Source organism: Perca flavescens, chromosome 3 (assembly GCF_004354835.1).
Source record: "Perca flavescens isolate YP-PL-M2 chromosome 3, PFLA_1.0, whole genome shotgun sequence".
Classification (NCBI taxonomy): Eukaryota; Metazoa; Chordata; class Actinopteri; order Perciformes; family Percidae; genus Perca; species Perca flavescens.
Window position 1 is genome coordinate 2,062,863 of NC_041333.1, and position 22,160 is coordinate 2,085,022.

General features: G+C 40.1%; 1 long non-coding RNA gene across 4 annotated transcripts in view; it reads right to left on the reverse strand.

Moving 5' to 3' along the window:
- The window catches only part of LOC114552643 (uncharacterized), a 183,189-nt gene that overhangs the window by 124,251 nt on the left and 36,778 nt on the right, over positions 1-22,160 (reverse strand). Inside the window, exon 5 of one of the 4 annotated variants that reach the window (XR_003692203.1) lies at positions 9,233-9,379. The exons of the other annotated variants lie outside the window; for them this stretch is intronic. This is a non-coding gene — a long non-coding RNA (uncharacterized LOC114552643). Of the gene's footprint in view, positions 1-9,232; positions 9,380-22,160 lie in introns of those variants that run through there. 4 annotated transcript variants of the gene reach the window in all.

Genomic DNA, 22,160 nt, shown 5'->3' on the forward strand with positions numbered 1-22,160 from the left:
CTCCAGCGCTGACAATAGGTGACTCTCAATGTCAACTCCTTCCCCAGTGTGCACATGAAATCCAATGTGCACACAAAAACTTGCCTCATTGAAGATGGTGCAGATTGAATTAAATTTTCCTCATAGATAATAGCAAAAGCTACACAAAAGCTAGTGTGTGCATGTGGTACATCATCCAAAAGAATTTACAACTACAACTAATACAACTAATACAGCCTAGCACTACAGCAAATCTTAATCTTAAATTTTTGCTGTAAGATTTTTAGAGGGATGTTGATTAAGTGTTTATGGACATTTTGGAGGCTGTAGTTTATTGTGCTGTTGAATTGTATTTTATAGTGAGATAGGTGTAATAATCGCATTGACTATATATACTGTACAATTTACGCATCCAAAACAAAGCTCAAGTTGTGATAAGAGTTGAACGGATGGCAGGGAAGTTCATTACATTGCTGTGACAAAAGATTAATGGGTTGTTTTCAGACACCAGCTGTGGGACTTGCCCTCTTGGTCAGTTAGCCACCATTTGAAACAAAGACAGTTGGGCAGTAATTAGGCAATTAATGAGCAATGACGATGGAAGCCTCTGTAAGCATTTATGTTAAGGTGTCCTAAGGTCACAGTGAATCCTGTTGAGAAGCTTGAGAGTAGATTTTTGTGAACAACCAATGATTATTTCTGTCTAGCTGCCGCTGTGTGTGTCAGGGCGGCGCTGGTGGGTGTGTTTATTCTTTTTGGCCACCGGAGTTTGTGACGCAGCACAGGATTTACATGCTAAAGTGAAGACTAAGCAATGTCCACGGTCTGGATGTTTGTTTACAGTGAAAAAAGAAGTAACACAAGTGCACTATGCAATACTGGCAAGGTCGAAGTATGAATGCTTCAACACCGCCAATTTGATCATTGATATGAAGAACCGCCATCCAGAAGTTCACAAACAATATCAGGAGCTACTAGCAAGCAGCCTAAACACAAACAGGGGCAGCTGCAGCCCACACGTTAGTGAGTATGTGGTGGAGAGAGAGAGAAAAAGAGAGAAAGAGGTGTGCGCGCCAGTGAGTATCAAGTTAGCAGTAGTGCTATAGCTATGAATGTAGCAGAGCAGGATGTGTACAGTTTCTCTCTCTGTGAATAAATTGTACTACTTCTCAAGACCCAAGACAAGTTCCCGTGTCCTGCTTGCTAGCTGCTGGTTAAAGAAGGTGAAGGGTTTAGCCACGGCGCTAGCAACAACTTCTGCTCAAGCTCACTAATTTAAGGTTAGTGAGCTTTTTTAATTTTGGTGACAAGCTGCTTGTTCAAGTTTTGCTTTAGTGATCTCTCCCTCTAGCCTGGTTGACACCAGACCCTTCTCAGTTGTAACAGAGTGGGTCTGGGCAAGGTTCATCCACAGCCCATTTCCAAAGGGGCGTCACCAACGGACGCCACTCAAATGCCTCTGGGCACAGTTGGATAGTCCTTCAACCAATCAGACCAACGACTAGGGTGACGTAGCAGCAACAGCGGCATCAACGGGTTGCTGCGCTTCGGTGGCCGTCATTTTGAATGTAAACAAAAAGCTGCTCGCTGTTGCTGCACTATCGTCATCGTGTAAAGCCCGCCTCAACGGTTGTAATTGGTGCCTCAATTTGGAAAAATTGGAAATGGGCTCTTGACAGGATATTTTGGAATACATTGGAATCCATTATAACATGCGGAATTCAAACTGACTGCACCGGCTGTATTCCCTCAGTAACAATACTTTAAATGCACCAATCAACAGTGGATGGGTTTCTTTTTATTCAAACGATAGAAGTTAACACTGCCACATGTTACTGTAATCGGAGTCTAATCAATTTTCATATCATTCATCAATAATGACATCATTTTTGGTTTCTCCTTAATCCATTTTAAAATTCCACTCAGAAAGGGACAACTCTAACTCAATCTGCAGATATTGCAGTCTTCCTACAAATAATGTATTCGTCCTGCGCCAGCCTCTTTTCCAATTTGCACCATGCTGTGCCAGGATTGCAGTTGTCCGTCTGTTCACCAGAATTGACAAAACTTTGTTAGTCACTCACATGCATCGAAAGTCTCAACTAGCAACTGCACCCACTTTAACAAAGTTAGAGGCCATTGCTTTTACCAGTGTCCTACTGTACTGCCTCATTTACTCATTTAAGATGTAATGTGAGAGATAGACAGGAGAAATCCTGGTTTAATTACATTTAAGGTGATGGTTGAAATTAATGTCATTTTTAGCATCGTCCAGCCCTAGCCTGAACATGTGTAGACACAGATGGAGCACTGAAACTGCTGCTCTGCTAACGTGCTGCTTAGGATGTCTTTATTTACTGTAGTTTAGTCAAATACAAATTATACTGACATATCATCAGAGCTGCCAACTCTCACGCATTGGCCGTGAGACACACGCATTTGAAAGGTTTCACACGCTCACACGCCACACCCCCGATTTCTCATGCTGAAGTGTCGGGCGCAAAATTACGAATCCCACTATGGCCACGCCAAGACCGGCCCTACAAAGCAGCTCGATTGGTTGGGGTTAGGATAGCTGATTGGTCAGGGGATAGGACCAGCATGGACGCCTGGCCAATAGTAGTGTGTGAATGCTATTGAAGTGCGGGTCTTGGCGTGGCCATAGTGGGAAAACATTTTTGCAACCCGGTCGGTCAAATGTCTGAAAGATGAGTTTATCTATAGATCTACCTATTGACCCGCTCGTGATCGACTAGTTATGCTTTCAGAGACGGTGAGGGGGTTCAGGAGCGCTCCCTGTCTGGAATTTTTGAAATGTCGCAGATGTGAGAACATTTCTTCACGAGCCATCCCAGGCGCATTCCCCCGGCTTCAGGTATGCTTCGAGTATTACAGACCCGTCCGTCGCTTTGTGTCCACTCTCTCTGTAAAAATAGAGCAGCGCGGCTGGTAAGTGTAGCAACTTCAGTTCATTTTAGTGGACTCGCCCTGCTGTGGGCAGTGACGCGTTGCATCCGTGCTCTACCTCCGATGAAGAGCAGCGTACAGCCGCCTCTAAACTTTGTCAGAGACCAGAAACCCAAATGGGCCTCTGTGTCTGTCAGACGGTCTGAATGAGATACTACCATATCAGCGGAGCAATAACATGCACAGCAGACTATATAACAACTCTCCAAATCTCGGAGAATACAGATGGGAGGAGTTATATTTTGAATGTGCACAAAGTTGTAAACATGAGCAGAAATCTAATGTAACACATCTGAGCTATTGAAGTCCAGGGATTTATAAATTAATTAAAATGAATTAATGTATGATTTACACGAATAAGTGCCACATACACATATAAAGAGATTTAGCCTACTTCCCCAACAAAAGACGCGAAAGAGGAGGGAAGAGTAAATTGTTGACTCAGAGAGATGACGTTAAATTAGATAAAGTTGATCTACTAGACTAGAGAATAGTTGAAAGTAATACAGAATGCCTGAGGTCCTCATTTTTCTATATTTTCAATTGTTTCCAGCATAAACTGCTGTAAACTATTGTGCATCTCTAACCTCTGTGCATCTCTAAATGTAACTGTAAATAATTCATTAAATGTTTAATAAAATGGACGCATGGGCACAGAGGACGAGGGCCAAACATTACTGGGCCTTGGCACAAAAAAAGTTTGAGAAAGGCTGTGATATGACACATGCAGAAAATGAGCCATGCTGTGTCTTTTGTCTTGCTGTTGGTATTTTTCAGTCTATTTTCTGCTGGACCTTGTGGTGGGGAAAGACCTTGATTGAAGAATGAATTTCCCCTAATCTAATGAGATTTGGTCTTTGGCCACCAGTCCCCCTGGTGTCCAAAAAAATGTTTATTTCTATTTATTTAGTTTGAAAGGATTAGAATGTATGTAAATCAGTGGTTTTCATTCTTTAGCATTCCAGTGGTCCTAGTAGATCCCTTTGGTAGACCAATGTTAATTTAACTTTGGGTCCCTGGTGCCTACACTGAGAACCACTACTGTGTGTGTGTGTGTGTGTGTGTGTGTGTGTGTGTGTGTGTGTGTGTGTGTGTAGTAGTAGTAAAGAGAGAGAATGGGAGAAGGAAGTTTGTGTGAGGTGGACCTGGTCATCACAGACCCAAATCTTCTCAGCTGTTGCTACTGTCATATGCTGCACTGTCTCTTCATGTGGCACAATGTATGGGTCACTTCTTATATCATAACAAGGTAATATAATGTGTAATCAAGTGATGACTGATTAACAGTAATGTAAATGCCCTAATACCTGTTGATACTACAACAATGCAAAGTTTATAGTTTTGCACATATCATGTAAGACTCAATTTCTCCATATCTTTGCACAAAACTCTCCAGAAAGTGCCAGGGGGGGCGTACCCCTGGACCCCCCTAGGGCCCCCAACACACACACATAACAAATCACAATTTAAACCCTGACAGTAATGATGCTGAATGAGCCAAAGAAATTTGCTTTGTACGCAGCAAAATTTGGGTTCGCCCCACCAAATCTCACTCCAAGGTTTCGGGAAAAGTTGACAGCTCTGTATCATGGACATTCAAGGTATAACTGCTTCAGATTAAACACCTTACAACACACAGAATTGTTTGCAGCTTTAATATAATGACAAACCCCACCTCCTTTAATGCAGGTTATATCATGGTCTGGAGGAATTCTCAATTCTGATTGGCGGCAGGGTGTCCACAAACCCCCCCCCTCTGAACTTACTTTGTTCTCTGAACTTACTTTGTTTCACAGCGAATAACGTTATCTTACATCCCGTTCACTGTTCAGCTCTCTACTTTAGGCTGCGGCCAACAGTGCACATGGCATATAATTTGTTCGTGGAAATCGTTATATTGTTTTAGGGACAATGACATGGCTGGATAGCTAGCTCGTCTTGTTATTAAACATACTGTCAAATTATATTTACTGATTGCCAACTATACACAATGTTATTGACTTTGAATCTTGCTAGCATAGCGTTAGCTTTCTGGCTCGTAACATTAGCTGTCTGAGCTGAAGGGTTCTACGAGCTGAGCGGACTAGAAGTATCTCCCGTTGCTAAACGTGGCAAGTCGTATCTAAGGTCTGTCCCATTTACTGGAGCAACAATGTTTGCATTGCAGAAGAACTTTATTGGATGGGAATGATTGTTCCAGGTATTAGTCAAACCCTTAGGTATAACCAGGGAAACGGAGTTATTGTTTGGAAAAACTTTAGATTTCGATTGTAAAATGCATTTAAATAAAATAATGCTTTTAAAGAAACATTATTTGGTAATTGACTATGGTATAAGCGGGGTTAATGCCCTTCGACGTGTCCATTGTCAGGTATTAATGCACGTCGGACGATTCACACCTCGCCGTCGCCCATTAATACCTGACAATCGACACCTCGTCGGGCATTAACCCTTACTTAACACCCAAGCCACATAGCAAATACACAATTTTCTTTTCTGACAGCTGTGTGTAAGTGGGCCCCCTCACCAGGATAACACAATCAGACTCCGCAAATCTGTTTAACCAGGTGAATCCACCATCTGGCAAATAGATGTGTGCCAGCAGGTAGTTTATGCTAACTTGTTAACTTCTGCCTTGTATTAAACAATCAGTTACATGAAAGATGGGTAAGTGTATCAAGTCAGAACATTTGGGTGTGAGTTTTGTGTAGCCTATTACAGTCCGAAATGTAAGTGCTACAAGGACTTCTATTCAGTTGCTGGTTGACAGGCCATGTCCAAAGGCAAAAATGCAAACACAAATGCCTCAGATATTGCAAACCACAGAACATTTGATTAAAACACTGCTTTCTCTCAGCTATTTTGATTCCAGAACACTCTGAGGGTCTGTCAGTGCTCACTAGGGGGGGCAGTACCAGGACCAATTGTAGTATATTTCTATACTACAATAACAATACTTTGACATAGATTTAAGTTTATAAGCAAGACATTTTTGACATTTTTTTTATTCAAATAATTTTATATTTGACATTTTAAAATACTAAATAAAGGGAGTTTAAATGTTTCTGTTTCATTGTGGCACTAATAAGCCACTGAATTAATAATAAAAAAGCCTGCTATACTGTAGCTTATTTATCTGTGTCATAGACCTCTATTATGTCCAAAAACTATTAAAAACATATCAATGAGCCACACTGTTGCACTGGGTGTCATCTTCTTAATTACCATTAACATAGGCAACGTTTCGATTCTTACAAGAGCACCAAAAGTGCATTAATCTATTATATTAATCTATACATTCTGTTTAAGTAACCTTTGCTGAAAACTACAGTGCCCACCAGGAAATTACTGAAATTAAAACTATATGTTTGTGACTCATTAGCAGACCTGCCAACCTTGAAAAACTTTGTTGAGTAGCAACTTACTGATTTATTGTCGAAGTTCTGGTTCATGAACACGGCGGCACGCACACGGAATAAATGTGCCATTAAATGTCATATCTGTCTACATTTTAAACCCTAGAAAATAATTATGTTCAAGTAGGCTACTTGAATTAAATAAAACATTTTATTTAAATTATTGGTCATATTTAATACAATTAATTGGATCATAAAATTATCCAATAAAATAAAATATATTACACTGCATAATGAACACTTTTACTTTTGGTACTTTAAGTATATTTTGATAATACTTTTGTACTATTACATAGGGAAGATGTTGAATGCAGGACTTGTAACTGACAAGTAATTTGTAACTCTACAACACTGCTTTTTCTACTTTTACTGCAATACATGATCTAAGTAAGTCTTCCACCTCTGGAAATCACCAACAACCGTCGTGCATGAATACCTACAGCAGTGTTTAACACTGAAAACACACAGCTCAGTTCAGCGTTTCCTTGCAGCTCTGCTACAGTAGCAGCGAACCTTTAACGTTACCTGCCGGTCACATCGTCTCTAAACAGTCCGCTCACAGTGAAGTCCTGCACGGATCGACAGATGTTAAGAGTCTGGCGGCTGCTCGCTCTGTTTGTTACGCACACCGGGCAGATTGATGCGCTCACAGAGCCAATCTTTGCAGATGTTACCGCTCGGTGTTTGGCTAGCTAATAAGCCGTTAGCCTGTTAGCTTGAGCTTTGTCTGAAGGCGCCGGGCAGCCAGCCAAGGTCCGACAGACACCGACACATTCCGCACATCCTCCACTCAGTTTAACCGATAAACCCCCGGTACCGGTCAGAGAGGCGTGTTTACTTTGTGTCTCGGGTGCGTCCAGCGACGGGCTCCGGTCAGTTTTTAATTAGCCTACATTAGTAACAGTTAATTTTGTCACGGTATGAACTTAATCATAGGAAAGGCGAAACAATATAAGACCTTACGAAATCCAAGACTTTATAAATGCAAGGCTTTATTAATAATAATATAAATAAATAATATTTCTCCAAAGTTGACAGGTAGGCTACGTAAATTAATTCATTTCACAATTTCACCTTTCTACATCAAATCCGTTTACCTTTGCAAGCACCGTCCTCCCTTGGGGAAACCCATAGATATATGGGGGAAACCAACCAAACTAAACGGGAATGAGGGAGGAATAAATAACACTATCAGTAGCATAGACAGTGATCAGTAGCCGATATCCCCGCTTGACATTAGAGGAAGTGACCAGACGGTGTGATTGGTCAAACTCTTCTTCTTTAGTTTTTTTTTCCAGCATGCTCGTGGCTGCTACGCTGTTTTAGCCATAAGTTTTAGCTGCCTACTATCATTAAGTTAGACTGAGACGGCTACTGCACGTCAACGAGTGAACTCAAAGCAGTCACCTGATTTTCGCGTAGTTTAAAGTGACAAATCGTATCACCGTATTTTGATGTCAAAGTGCGTATCTACTACGCAAAATGCGTACAGGTTAGCAGGTCTGCATTAGTAAACATTTCTGCAGTAGTAGCAAATGGGCTTCGGTCTGAGTTCCAGAGAAAGGGGTAGGGAAGTTGAAAAGTATTAGTAGATATAAAGTAAAGTATAAGACTAACACGTTGCTGGGATTTGCTGACAATAGTGAAAAGTACAAAAAAATGCCAGGCTTATCCTGTAATCTAATTTCAGTGATTGACTATTAATAATCGGGCCAGATCCCAGTCCTGTGGATTAACTCTGGACATCCCTAGTTTCTAGTTCTACTTTAAGGTTGGGTTATGACCTAAGAGGTAGCAAAAATAATCTGAGTTGTTATTCTGCGGAGTTACTACACTGCTGGTGCTCTCAATGTTACAATATTATATTGTAGGCTTGGGAGCAATGATGAAAATGTGTCATAGGGGAAATAAGCTGCAAAAGTGAGCTATGCCTGAAGTCAACCTAACAAGGAGCTGCACAGATTTTCTTCCAACAAATTTATGACCAAAGCAGATAGAATCTTGTATTACCTCCGAGAAGCATTTTAAGTGTAGTCAATGACAGCTGATTGGTAGTAAAGGACATTTTTAATCAGTGTTCTGAAATGTGAGAAAACAATACATGTATCCGGACAGTTTGGTCTGATTTCTTTATTTTATATGACTGATGATGTAAGTATGAGGATTACAAAGAAATTAAAAACTTCAAAAATAGCCTAATTTTTCGAATATTGGTATTTACCTAATTAAGGAATCATGTTTTTGTCCTCCCAGCCTTTAGTTGGTCACAAATGTAGCAGCTGCACCACACGATACTGACTCATTCTAATTTATGTCCTATCTGGACAAATACCTTGTATTTTAAAGTGTATCTCAGACAACTGGAAGCCCCCAAGTGATAATGATTCCACAATTGTTTTGATGGAATATCCTTGAACCCACTGGCTAAAATGCAGTCTAAAGTATTTTTTTAGTTACAAGGACTGAACATGTTTTGTGGTTTCCTAATTTCACATTAAAGGCTGCCATACTGTATTTTCATTAATACAAACTAACTCCGACTACCAGCGTTTTCATGCAATGTTTTCAAATATGTAAACATATGTAAAAGTAGAAAAGAAACCATATTTTTCATCTACCCTTTCTTTGCATTTAGGAGTAGGTAGCTCAACTAAGATTAAAAACATAAGACAGACCCAACAAATTTAACAAAGTGGCATCATAACAAATTAACAAATGTTCCTGTGAAAAGGCTGCCTTTCTCCCTTTTCACTATGCCATGTTCCCAAAATTAATACTGTTTAGTGTCTGCTTAATTCTTAATTTTACTAACTAAACTAAAGCAATAACCTACAGGTTAGTTTGTTACTATATTATTTGACATAGGCCTGTTCAACAGGTTTTATGGGTTCATAGCGTTTTGCTATGGTTCTGCCTGTGATGTGGGGGGTAGCTCAGCTGCTCACCAGCTTTAATCAGGGAGAGTGGATGCAGGTTTGCCTCATTAGGTCCTTTCTGTAGGGAGGGGCTGGGCAATCCTAAGGTGAAGAACAATAGGTAAGATAGTGCTGCATTGACATTTGGGGTGCCTATTGTAGAGGGTGCACATATATTTGTAAATAGTAATGTTGGCAGTAACTGATCTATCCAATTGTAATGATGTTTTGAGAAACTTAAGTGTTATTGTTGCTTGCTCAGGATAGCTCACCCCTATAATCACCTGTGCAGGTGGTAGGTTCTAATTAGGGGAGGCTGAGTTGAAAAGGGCTTCAGGAGAAGAAGGCTTAGGAATTCTGGCAGCTTACTGTGAGGGTGCCGTGTTTGTCTGCTGTTATTTTGCCTCAGTTTAATATTTAGTCTTTTTTATTTTGGTTTGAGTATGTTTTGGTGTTGGTTTTGTTAATAAACACATGCATTAAGAACTTGAAAAGCCTCCTCTCCAGTCTTCAAGCGTGACAGTTCCAAACAAAACAACATACAACAGTGGACAGAATTGCAATATCCCTGCTTTCACTCTGTTAAGAACCAACAGGCGTAGATGGTTGGAGAGGCTCTCGGGGCATAGGAACTGCAGCCCCAGAAATGGCACTATAATCAATAGCTTCCCAGGCCACTTGTTAAAAATGCCATTTCCATCTCCAACTCACTGAGAGGGCCCTTTACCAGAAAAGAGCCACATATCATTCTCTCCAGACAACTGGCGGGATGAAAAATAGGGCCCCACTGTCACTGGCCAATATTGATTATGAGTGAAAATGTGATCATTTCGTATTAACTCACCCCTAGGAGCCCTGTTCTGTCAGGTTTGTGGGTGAAAATTAATGCTTCATATCATGCTTAACAAAAATATGGCTTGTTTCTCATTTTAGCCTCCAGACAAAGTGGTATATGCCAATCACAATAATTTAATAGCTTCCACATGAGAACATGATGATATAAATTGGATTAAAGCCATTATTTAACACATTTGTTCCTACTTTAAAGATATTTCGTATTGTCCTTGACACCACTTTAATGAATCTCCAGACTTGGCCTTTAAAATATCAATTTCTGATGATTAGAGTTGTCATTGTTAAAAAGAAGTAATGTGGAAGAGGGAGGGGCTTTGTTATCCAATTGAAATGTCTTGCTCTATAAAAGGTCTACATCAGGATAATGGTGCCTATATGAAACAATTTGTCAATGTGTGACATTATCTGAATTGAAGCCAATTAAGAGAAAAAAAAAAAAAAAAGCATTTAGATATGTTCATTTTATAGACTACCGTAAACATTTACCTCAGAGTGCTTTCACACCTAGTCTCACTTGCCAGACCCTCCTCCAAAGCGTGCTGGAGGAGAGTCTGGCTACTCCACATAGAATTCGGGGATGGGAGGAAAACGTGCTCTGGTTCATTTGCATTTCTTTAAACCAATCACAATCGTCTTGGGCGGTGCTAAGCACCGGAGAAAAGCTGCGGTGTCTCTGCAAAATAGGCTCGGAAGGAACTTGTTTTGGTGGAACGTGTACGTTTAAAAGTAGTTTTAGTCGTGCAACAGAAAACTCAGATTGGACAGATAGTCTAGCTAGCTGTCTGGATTTACCCTGCAAAGATCTGAAAAAGGTTAACCGTGGTCCTCATATATCGACCGTAGTTTAAAATGCCAACTACAGATGCACGGATAGACCGGCCGGTGACCGGAATTGGCCGGTTTTCACATGCTCGGCCATGACCGGCGACCGGCAGGTCAGTCTGGCATATGCCGATTTCATTCCGGTCAATGCTACAATTAACTGACAACAGAAGTTATAGAGTTACAGTTCTCAAGGACGCACGCACACACGGACACCACAGCACGGCCTCTTTTTCCTTTCTGTCAACTTCTCCGCCGTGTGTGGCGCATGTCGGCGCTATTCTCCCACATGTACGGACCTCGTGAATTAACCTGCAACATGTCAACTGTTTGGAAATTCTTCAGCGTGTGTAGAAGATAACAAGTTAGCAATATGCAACACCTGCAAGGAGAAAGTAGGGCGTGGAGGGACGACACCAAATACCAAAATCACATTTGTTTAGTGTGATATTGGATGTGAAAAGAAGGAAATGGTTTTGACATTACACTTTAGACGTGTGTGACTTTCTCACACCAGGAGTAATTTATATACTAATATTTTATAGTGATTCATTATCTGTTCAAAAAAATGTCTATGGTCTGTGCAAAATGTTCTATTAAAGAAAAGATAGAAAATAAATATTTGTGTGTGCTGTAAAGTGATCGTACTCCCACCCCCACATGTAATATAACACATATTATGTGCACCAAAGTAATTTTTATTCAACATTCCTTTGTTCCACTTCAGAATTTTCTTTCCAAAGCGCAGTATATGCAAATCATTCTGCAATAAAGGGAAGCAAATGAAAAGAAAGACTGAATATAACTATCAGTATGACAGGAGAATAAAGGCAGCACCAAACTCATTTAGGATGCAGCATGACTGGCCCTCTCTTAGCCCCTTCTTAGCAGGACGATGGGGGTTCATAATTACAACATAGCCTACAGACAAATGCACAAACCTGTGCCACTCAGTTCTTATTGAGGGCGCATTTCCACAAAGGCAAAAAGTCAAATTCTGCCCTATAGGTAAAATATCCAGTGGTATTTTATTAGTATGAGCGTTTTTTTCCCCCCCTTTTTCTATTGAAAATTCAATAAATCTGTACCAATTCTCTCATGCCGTCACACTCAAACTGCCTTATGCAGCTTATCCTTGCAGGCATTTTGTCCCAATCTCAGACACTGGCTAGTCAAGCAATAGCTACAGCAGTGATATTACACTGTCACATGTCACAGACCTTATCAGACCTCATAAGCACTTATATTCAAAAACGAATGCATTAAACATGGAAAAAACAAGTAATATATTTTGTTTGTTTCAAAGCGAAATCCATATGAAAAATTTAATATATGGTCCTTCTCGAGGACAGGAATATTATGTATACAAGTCAACAAAAGCCCAAATTAATAAAGAAAAAGCTGATGTTAACATTTTCCATCATTCTTCTCACTGACTTTCTCCTTTCCAAAAGAATTATGCATATTCAATGAAGGCAGACTAAGAAACTGTGGGAAATAATGAAAAAAAAAAGTCTGTAGATCATAAACCCTGAGAAAAGGAAGGACATAAGAAAGGAATTTAATATTTTGAAAGTTCAACTATTCTTCAGCCTGTGACTGCTGGGTGACAGTGTGTTGAAATGTGCATGGGTGGAGGTGGAGGTGCCGGCTCTGTCAAAATGCAGGTATATCAACTGCACAGTCATAATCCCTCTAAGGTTACTGGGGAGCCACTGCAGTTGTCAGGATGCTGCTCCATACAAATGCACTGGATTACCCAGAGTACCCAGCAGCAGCAAAAAGATGTCACAGAACACCGCACTGTCAATTTCTCAAGACAGGTGGGAATTGCTTTTCAAATCGGTTGTACTGGAAATCAGGTGTGCAAGTGATTTAAGAATTTAAGTATAATGAGACATGTCTGTAGAGAATGTCTACTGTATTTTCATACTGTAATGTCTAGTGAAGGGATAGTTATATAGTCGTGGTACTATCAAAGAGTAACTTGACACAATGCTGAAATTTACAATCTGGAGCTCTTCTGGTTCAAGTTTGCTGCACGTTAAAAAGCTCTAATTCATATATCGCACAAGAGCTGCCAGCTTTCCCCCCTTGTTGTTGACGATTTGGTTGGACTGACCTGTTGCTACACTTTCAATTGGATAGCGGGAAAAAAAAACTCATGGTGATATAGAGAATTTATCTGCTTAGTTTACCTTTTTGTAAAACATGGAATATCATGCAATTTATAAAAATCAGGGATTTCCCGAGCATTATGAGCGCTTTTTACAGCGCCCAACCCAAATGAACAGGAAAAAATTATGCTGCTAGGGTTTGGTGCAACTCACAGGCACGCTACGTCAGTCCTCGGCTCTCTGTGTTGGTGTTTCAGCGAGGTAGGGGCTCAGCTCCATAGTGCAATGTTATGTTATATCAAATTCATTGATAATCAATTTTTTCAATATTTTCTTATTGAATGGTCAAAATTGTATTCATGCACCAGATGATTAGAAACGCTTTCTGATAAAAAAAATTTGCTTAAATCGCAAATCGCAGAAAATTTTTAAGAGAAAACAAGTTATTTGGGAAAAATATAACGGAATCTGAGCTTGAAGTCAAGCCTGAAGCCTTATTGACCTGAGAGACCATATCAAACAGGGTCTTTATCACTCACCAACTGGTGTAATATAGGCAGCGCTCAGTGACAACGAACTTAGATGAACTAATGAAGTAATGGAAAAGCTTGGCCATCTTACCACAAAATAACATCAGTGGAGCTCTAAGCTCTAACATCTGATTTTATAGATTCGGGTGATACCAAGCAGTGACATTTCTGGTTGGTTGAGAGACAAAAGGAGGCATGGCAATGAAATGCTCAGTGTCACACTGCATAACTCGCAGGCTTAAAATAAATAAATAAATAATTGTATCAAAAAATGTCATTGTTTGTGTGCAAAGTCTTAGCTTTAAACAGCAGTGCAAACTTTACAATGACAACACTATCAGCAACACACCAGAATCTCATGAGCCCATCACAATCTGTGACAATGAGTTCTGGCCAAGAATGTCAGGCTTTTTTTCCTCAATCATTTTTTCCTCCTTTTTCATTTGGCATGCCATGAAGTAAAGTCTAATTAAACAATCAAGCCCATGCAGTCCCACTCCCCCTCTGTCCTATTGACTTTGTCACAGCACTCATCCTCTCCCCAGTATAAACTCCCATGTCTAATGCCAGCCAGGGAGAAGGGCTGTTGTCACACACTGTTTGTCCCTCTATCTCTCTTCGTCTCTGTGAGCACAGAGTCTGCATCAAAGCAGCAGGCGCACTGAGCTCTGAGAGAGCAAACCAAAGCTTTGAGTGTTAAGTTTAAGCTAAACTGCTGAGCACAAATATAACTGAAGTTGTATTGCGGAGTTGCATCTCTAAAAGTGTCCTTAAATTAGTTTTCTCTTGATGTAGTGGATGCAAGAAATTAACCATTTGACACAGCACTAACTCATAACAGGGTGCAAAGATACACACGACTTTATACACAAACAAAGTAAACTATTTAATAACTATAGTTAGATAGTAAGCAAAAACCAGGAAAATGCACAACAGAGCCAGACCCTGAACTGACAGCCCGTGCCCTCAGAACAGCTGCAGCGGGCAGCCCAAGTCTGTAAGCTTGCTAGTTAATGTTACAGTTAACGTTACCAGTTAGCTAGTCTATATCCTTGACGTACCACTTCCAGGATTGCTATGGTGCCGCAGGAAATACCACTGGATGCATGTATGTCCGTTTCCTTCCGCTTTCTTTGTGTTGAAATTCTAACCTCCGGTGGATTTGTGAGGACTATGGTTAACTGCTCCTCAGATCTCTGCAGGGTAAATCCAGACAGTTAGCTAGACTATCTGTCCAATCTGAGTTTTCTCTCCCACGACTATTTTACAGTAGCTCCGTGCGGACCTTAGCACCGCCCATGACGATTGTGATTGGTTTAAAGAAATGCCAATAAACCAGAGCACGTATTTCTCCCATCCCAGAATGCTATGTGGAGTAGCCAGGCCCTCCTCTGCTCCACAGCATGTGGATGATCTGGCAAAGCGAGACTACCAGTTAGCTAACATTAGACTGTTTAATGTTAATGGTACTGTTACAATTAACTCTAGCTAACGAGTCAGCAGCCAACATTTGCATTTACAGTGAATAAGCTGATGATAACGTTACGTCAACTCTGAAGACTCAAAACTCTGCAATAGCTCAAATCATGTCACTAACGTTGACCCTTCATCCCCTATGAGACAAAAGGCTGTAATGAGATCTTGCATTTTGTGGTTTTGCACAGGGCACCCAAAAAGGGCCAACCTTTTAAGATGACAGCACTGTCATTTCCTACTTGGCTTTGTTTGTGGTGGGATTGATTTACCTCTATTCTCTAATCTTTTCAGATGAATAAAAAAAAAAAAAAAAAAAAAAAAGAAAAGGTTGATGATAGATCATCTAAACATGTGTATGATGTTTTATTTATGTTAAAGGTCACTTTCAATTCTAACTAAGGATGATGTAGAAAAACGAAAAATTTAAATACAAGAAAGTACACGTTTATTTCGGGATGCTTAGATTGTATTTCGGGACGGTTCAGGAGGATGGTGAAAAAAGTTAGTTAAGAGCCCTGAGTGTAGGTGTCTAAGATCATGGTCCACAGGTACTTCAACCAGTCAATCATGTAAAACAGTCATTCCATTTATTTCTCATGGGAAATTTCTATAGCAACTTCATAACGATCTCCTCTGGTCTATTCAGAAAGCAGTAAAAGCAGTTCCTGTAGAGGTTGATCACATTGTCAACTAGTGAAAACTTAACAACTCAATCTTGTGGTTTATTAAGGTGATGTCTTTTGTAAATTAGCGATTTTTAAATGGGGTCACTGATGACATTTAAAAGGAGTAAATAAAGTCAGGAGCATGCAACTTTGTGGTGCACTTACGGTCACCGATAAAGAACAAGAAAGAAACTCAGGCACTCAGTTTGCACATGTCTTTCAGAAAAACAAAGATTTAATTGCAGATAAAAGATTGATTTATTCAGTTTGCTATGCTCTGTGGTGACTGTGTTGATAAAAAATCTACAAGAACATGCTGACGTCTGTGTTTTGATTGCACCATTGTCTCACTGCCTTAAGGTGCTTAAGACGCTTTCAGATCAAGGTCACAAGGCACGTCAACCACACATAAAAAAACAAGGTGTACATAAAGCAGAAGATGAAGAAAGAAGAATTGTTCATTGGTAAGAAAAACAGGCTAAAGAAAAGAAAACACTGCCCTTCCAGGAAGAACAGTTAGTTGACGTAAGTAGAACTAGGAGGGTTATGGAGAAAAAGGTTTGCACAGAGCTTGTCCGTACAAATCAACTATAGATTCTTAGTTTTCTTTAAATATTATTTGATCTGACATTTACTGATCTATTAATAAGCTTTAAAGGTCCAATATGTAATATTTGTACTGTAATAAATCCAAAAATGACACCAATGCCTCATCAGATATTAAGGAAACATGTTAAACTGAAATTCTATCTTTTCTGACAACAATGCTAATGTCAGTATTTTTTCTTTTTGAAATTTACATTCCGTGACGGAATTTATGTTTCGGTTTGACAGCCAGGCCGGGTTGCCAGATATACCTGTAAAAACGTAAACCCAGCATGCTACAGCTGTAACGGTAGTACAGCCATGAAAGCAGCAAACAAACGAACAGGATCAACGGAGATAGATTCTACATGACATAAAAAAAAAGAAAACAGCATGTTTCTAACAGTTGCGTGACCAGAGACCTAACAACCCCCTGGTAAATATTGGAGATGTATTTGAAAGATGGAGACAGCTTAGATCCCAAAAGGACACAGAATTGGCTTATTTTCTCCTGAACAGGTAAACATTAGCTTCAGGCTAATTTATCACAGCTACTAGGGATGGGCATTTTTTGCCATTTCAACATTTGTGTACTCACATTGAATTATATAGCTAGAGTACCCGAGTTGGTTACTCGCAAAAACAATTGAGACACAGCCAGTAAAGTGATCCCGACTGGTCCTGGCTAACGCCGCCATGCTAACCCTGCTAACTGCTAACGTTACCGGGAGGACCAGGCAAGCGGGCCACGGCTGTTTACAGCGTGTAGTTCAGCAGCTGGAGCCGACAACGGTGAATTATTTTAAGCCACGAGAGGGGGGCTGTAAATCGGAAAGAGAGGACAGTGAGGTTGTTGTGTTTTTAGCGGTTCATACGGTCATTTTAAGCCGAAAAAGTGTGTCTGTCAGTTGGTTACAGAGCTCCGCGTGAGCACTGGCTTTTATGACTGTCAATATAGCTAGCATCTAACGTTAGCTACTCCGCTGTGCTGTGGAGTAATGTCTGGCTATGTGAGACTAGCATCTAACGTTAGCTACTCCGCTGTGCTGTGGAGTAATGTCTGGCTATGTGAGACTAGCATCTAACGTTAGCTACTCCGCTGTGCTGTGGAGTAATGTCTGGCTATGTGAGACTAGCATCTACCGTTAGCTACACTGCTGTGCTGTGGAGTAATGTCTGGCTATGTGAGAAAAGCGTCTAGCAACATTGTTGTGAATGCTGCGCTCTCAGCCTGGCAACCTCCGTGAACTTCGAGTCTGGGGAGGAGGGGGCGGAGGAGATGACTCTCCAGTATTTTGAATTGGTAGTGCAGTAACTATTTTAACCGCTAGCTGCCAGTATTACATACAATATTACATATTGCACCTTTAATAAATATTAGTTAGTTATATTTCATTAGTTATTAAGGCAATGCACTTTCACATGTTTGTGTTTCACATTCAACACTGATGCATTACCCAATTTTGTATCTATCCCGAAACTTGGATAATGTTTTGGATCAATACTGGAAAAATGTCCTGTGTTATCTTTTTTAAGATACATTTTTTATTCTTTTTTCATTTCAAACATTCAGAATAACAAACACACGTGAACAAGAACAACCACACTCTCCCACCCCCCACCCTCCGCGGTCTCGAGGAAAAGTCTCCCAAGCAGATGTAATTTAGAGTCGTCATTAAGTAACAAAACAATCGGGTCAGTAGGAAGTCGACATCTTATCCCATCAGATATTATTGATGTTTTATTACAAAACTCATGTACCTGTTCACACTCCCAGACCATGTGACAGAACGTACAATAGGGAGTTGGAATGGCTTTAGAGACGTATGTCCTGTGTTATCTGTAAACTGCTCATGTTACTACAGTAAAGCATGTGCCCCCCAAAATTCCCTGGTCAGGCAAAACAGGGATAACTTGGCCCAAATACTTTGTAATCTAAGACCAGCTTGGAAGAGCATGTAAGGGCCCTTACTGTGGGCAATGGCGGCCATATTGCAAAATCAGCCAATACCAAATCAAAGGTCCAGAGGTACAGTCTGTCAATAATGTTACATACATCGGTGCCTCAGAAGTTGTCAAACAGATTAAAAATTTTAAGTATACAGTATATCTAAAACGTTAACTTTTTATTATTGATTAAAAAAAAAACTGTTAACATCTGGCTTATGTGCTTACTTGGCTCTTTTCAAATATGTGTACTATCATACAATTTACTGAAGCAATCAATAGTTATACAGTGGTAGCAATTAAAAATGGCAACTTCAGCATCACAGTTTGGTTGCAGCTACCCAGCGGGGGTGCAGCTTACAATGACTGCTGGCTAATCATGCGTTCCATTTGTACACAGAACTCGGAAGTCGGAAACACACCCCCTGACCTCGGCTTTCTGAGCTCGGAACTCAGGCAACCACCGAGTACCCCGAGCTAAAAATCCAACATGGCTGCTCCGTGTATCAACCGTTGTGAAAGCTGTAGTAACAGTCGTATTTGTCTTACTAAAGCAGTCGTACACATAGTGCTGTCCATATTCTATCTGTGGACATGTTGTTACTAACAGCATAATGCGTTTTTATAAACTGGCAATGCTAACAATGGCTAACCTGGCTTGAGCTAATGAAAATAATGAAAATACGACTTGTAAATGGAACGCATTCAACTCGTGTGTGACGTCATTCCCAGCTCCGGCTTCCTTGTTACAAGGTAAATGGAACGCACTATAAATAGCATGTTGCCTCTTTTTTCTACTGATGTGCGATTTAAATTAAACATGCTAACTTTGGCTGTTTACAGTTTAGAATGATAAAATTAACAGTTTATTAATGCAGTGCGTAATAATAATAAACAAACTGTTCTTCCACAGTTATCAAAGTATTACCAAGATATTTACAGCTTTTATACACAAACCTGTACGTGTAAAACCAACATTGACTCTGAGCAAAGCTAGCACTTACCATGAGGTGCCACGAGGTTCACTTTTTGCAGGTAGCTTTTATATTTGCTTTATTGTATTTGTGCCTTATATAAATAGTTCCACACCGAACACAAAACTCGAAGTAAAGCCGACCTTCCCCTCCTATTGCAAGCAGTACAGTATATTTTTCATAGATGAGTGATACAAAAGCATATAACCAAAATAAAACATGATCACAGGACTCATTGTGTGGTTCAGTCGGGGGGGGGTTACGTATGGGCTACTTGATGGCACGGACGGTGTCTATACAATCTCAATGCAGCGTGATGTGACATCACATCCCAAGCCACAGTGATGTGCTCTGTTTACCTGTGCAAAGCTGTGTGTAAGCTGAGTGCCTCCTACTGACATTGTGCACATGCCGAGCTGTGGCACAAAGACGCTGCAACTGCGACAAAGGTGTGCCATTTTCATGGTAGGGTTTGTACACTTTTAAGTGCTACCACTGTACAAGAGGAGTAATCCAGGTGTTGTTAGCTTTGTTTATGTAAGAGCTCATGATTACTACACTTCCCTGCCGTCATGGTTTCTGCTAAAAGCATGCAGCGGTTGCAGACCACACCCTGTCTCTCTCAGCAGTGGCAGTGAGTATGCACACGTGCCAGCCCTGGGCATCAGCAGAGAGATGGGGTGGAGGGCTGAGAACACTCAATCGTACTACTCAGGATGAATGTTTCCCATCATGCAGCTCAATCAGCCACCCAATGATTCATTTCACAGACACTTGGGTAATTATAGGAGTCTGCTCTTCACCTCTGGGGATGAAACTGCATGAGCGCAGCCAGAGTGGGGAGTGGGGGTGGGTGGTGGTTGGCGGAGAAAGCAAAGACAGAGTGAGAAGTGAGTGAGTGAAAACAAAGAGACAGCAATGACGAGGGTGAAGATGGAGTAGGAGATGTAGTGAAATTCATTAACTGGTGTCAATGGTCTTCTTCAGGAAAAACTATATTTTCAGTGACTTCACAATAAAGCAACTAATCAAGTAATGTGACATAAACTAAAGCAATGAAAATATACTGCATATTAACTTTTAAGATGGAGAGTAAAACAGACTGTAAAAAAGGGCTATATGGTGGGGCATGAATAAAGATGGATGACGAAAAGACTTATGAAGAACACAGGTGATAGCAAGTGTGCAAGCTCCCCCTATTGGTAAAACCAAAAAAGCTTAGATGTCCTAGATGGACATTCAGTGGCACTTTAGGCTCAAACATCCATTCAGCAAAAATATATGGTATGCTCTGTATAAGAATGTTTCTGAATCCAGCAGCAACTAAACAAAGAGAGCAACCAGGGGAAAAAATTACAAGATTTTCATTAACTCAATAGCCGTTAGTGAGTTCAATGGAGTGTACAGAATATTGATTTGGATGAATATAATTGCATGGAAAGGGTGCAGGAAGACTGGTTGAAAAAAATAAAGTTGTAGGAGCTGTTTCAAACGTTGAGCAGTGCAAAGGATGTAAAGGGAGCCCATAGATTCTGTTGTGTTTTTCCAAATGTGAAATATTCATAGTGGATGTATATTTAGCAGATTGAGCTGGCTTACTAATAGGCCTGCACGATTCGGGGAAAAATATGAATCATTATTTTTTAGCTTAGAATTGATATCACGATTGTTCTGACAATGTTTATTGCACACATGAATTATAACAAAAACAAACAAACTGACAGTACCAAACATAGATTTCTTTTGGCACCTATAGCACATTGCGCATCACCACAAGCCTGTAAACATAGAGGCTTCAATGAATAAAGAAAATAAAGTAAATACTGGCCATTTAAGTACAGTAGGCTACCAAAAATAGTGACATAACACTCTGAACTAAATATGGCCCTGATACAGGCTCTATCTGAACTCCTTGAACATGCCTTTACATAATTAAAACATGTCAATCAACATGCTGCTGCTACAGCTTCAGTTTCTAGAGAAATGGAGTTTGTCAATTGCCAATTTAAGTACAGTATCAAAATCTGAATGATTTTGATACTTTGATACCCCCCCTCGGATTTTAAAAAGTACAAATATGGAGAGCCACTTAGCACAGACCTTTAAAGAGAGAGAGAGAGAGAGAGAGAGAGAGAGAGAGAGAGAGAGAGAGAGATGTGACCTTATATTACAGCTTCCATATCACCCAACAGATGTAACTATAGCCTGTATGTCTGACAGCTAATGGTAAAACAAAATCTATGAATGATTCCATGGTAAACCAGAGTTATTGCATTAGTTATGTTTTCCAGATTCTTGTCATCTATTGTACATGCTACCTTTTATTTTCCAGTTTTCAGCTCAGCAACCTGGGTTTTGCATATTCTAAGCTAGCCATGAACCCCCATTTGGCTGCTACATTCCCAGTGTTAGCTAACGCTAGCTAGTCTGTTAACATGAATATTTGGCTGCTACATTCCCAGTGTTAGCTAACGCTAGCTAGTCTGTTAACATGAATATTTGCAAGCCTCCAAGCACAGACGTCACACTTTAAATCCTACCTGTTGCCTTTCACCATCCACTTATTTAACTGCTGTTGCATCCCTTGACATGCTATCTTTTTCCAGGCAAAATAGAATAGGAAAATATGTTTATATGTGATTTAGACACAAATGCATATTAATAAATGACATCTTGATGTTTGAAAGTCTAGGTTTTGACATCAATGTAGATATAAATGTAATACAAAATTTCAGAGAAAACATTTTCAAATGTTGCACTGGTTATACAGAACGAAATATTCTGTAACATATTTTGCAGTCAATACTGCCGATGTTGTCTTGCTTTAATCAAATCAGTAGGCTATATATAAAGGGTAGTAGGATAGGCTACGATAACAACGTGAGTGACGGTCCAACATCAGATAGGCTGTA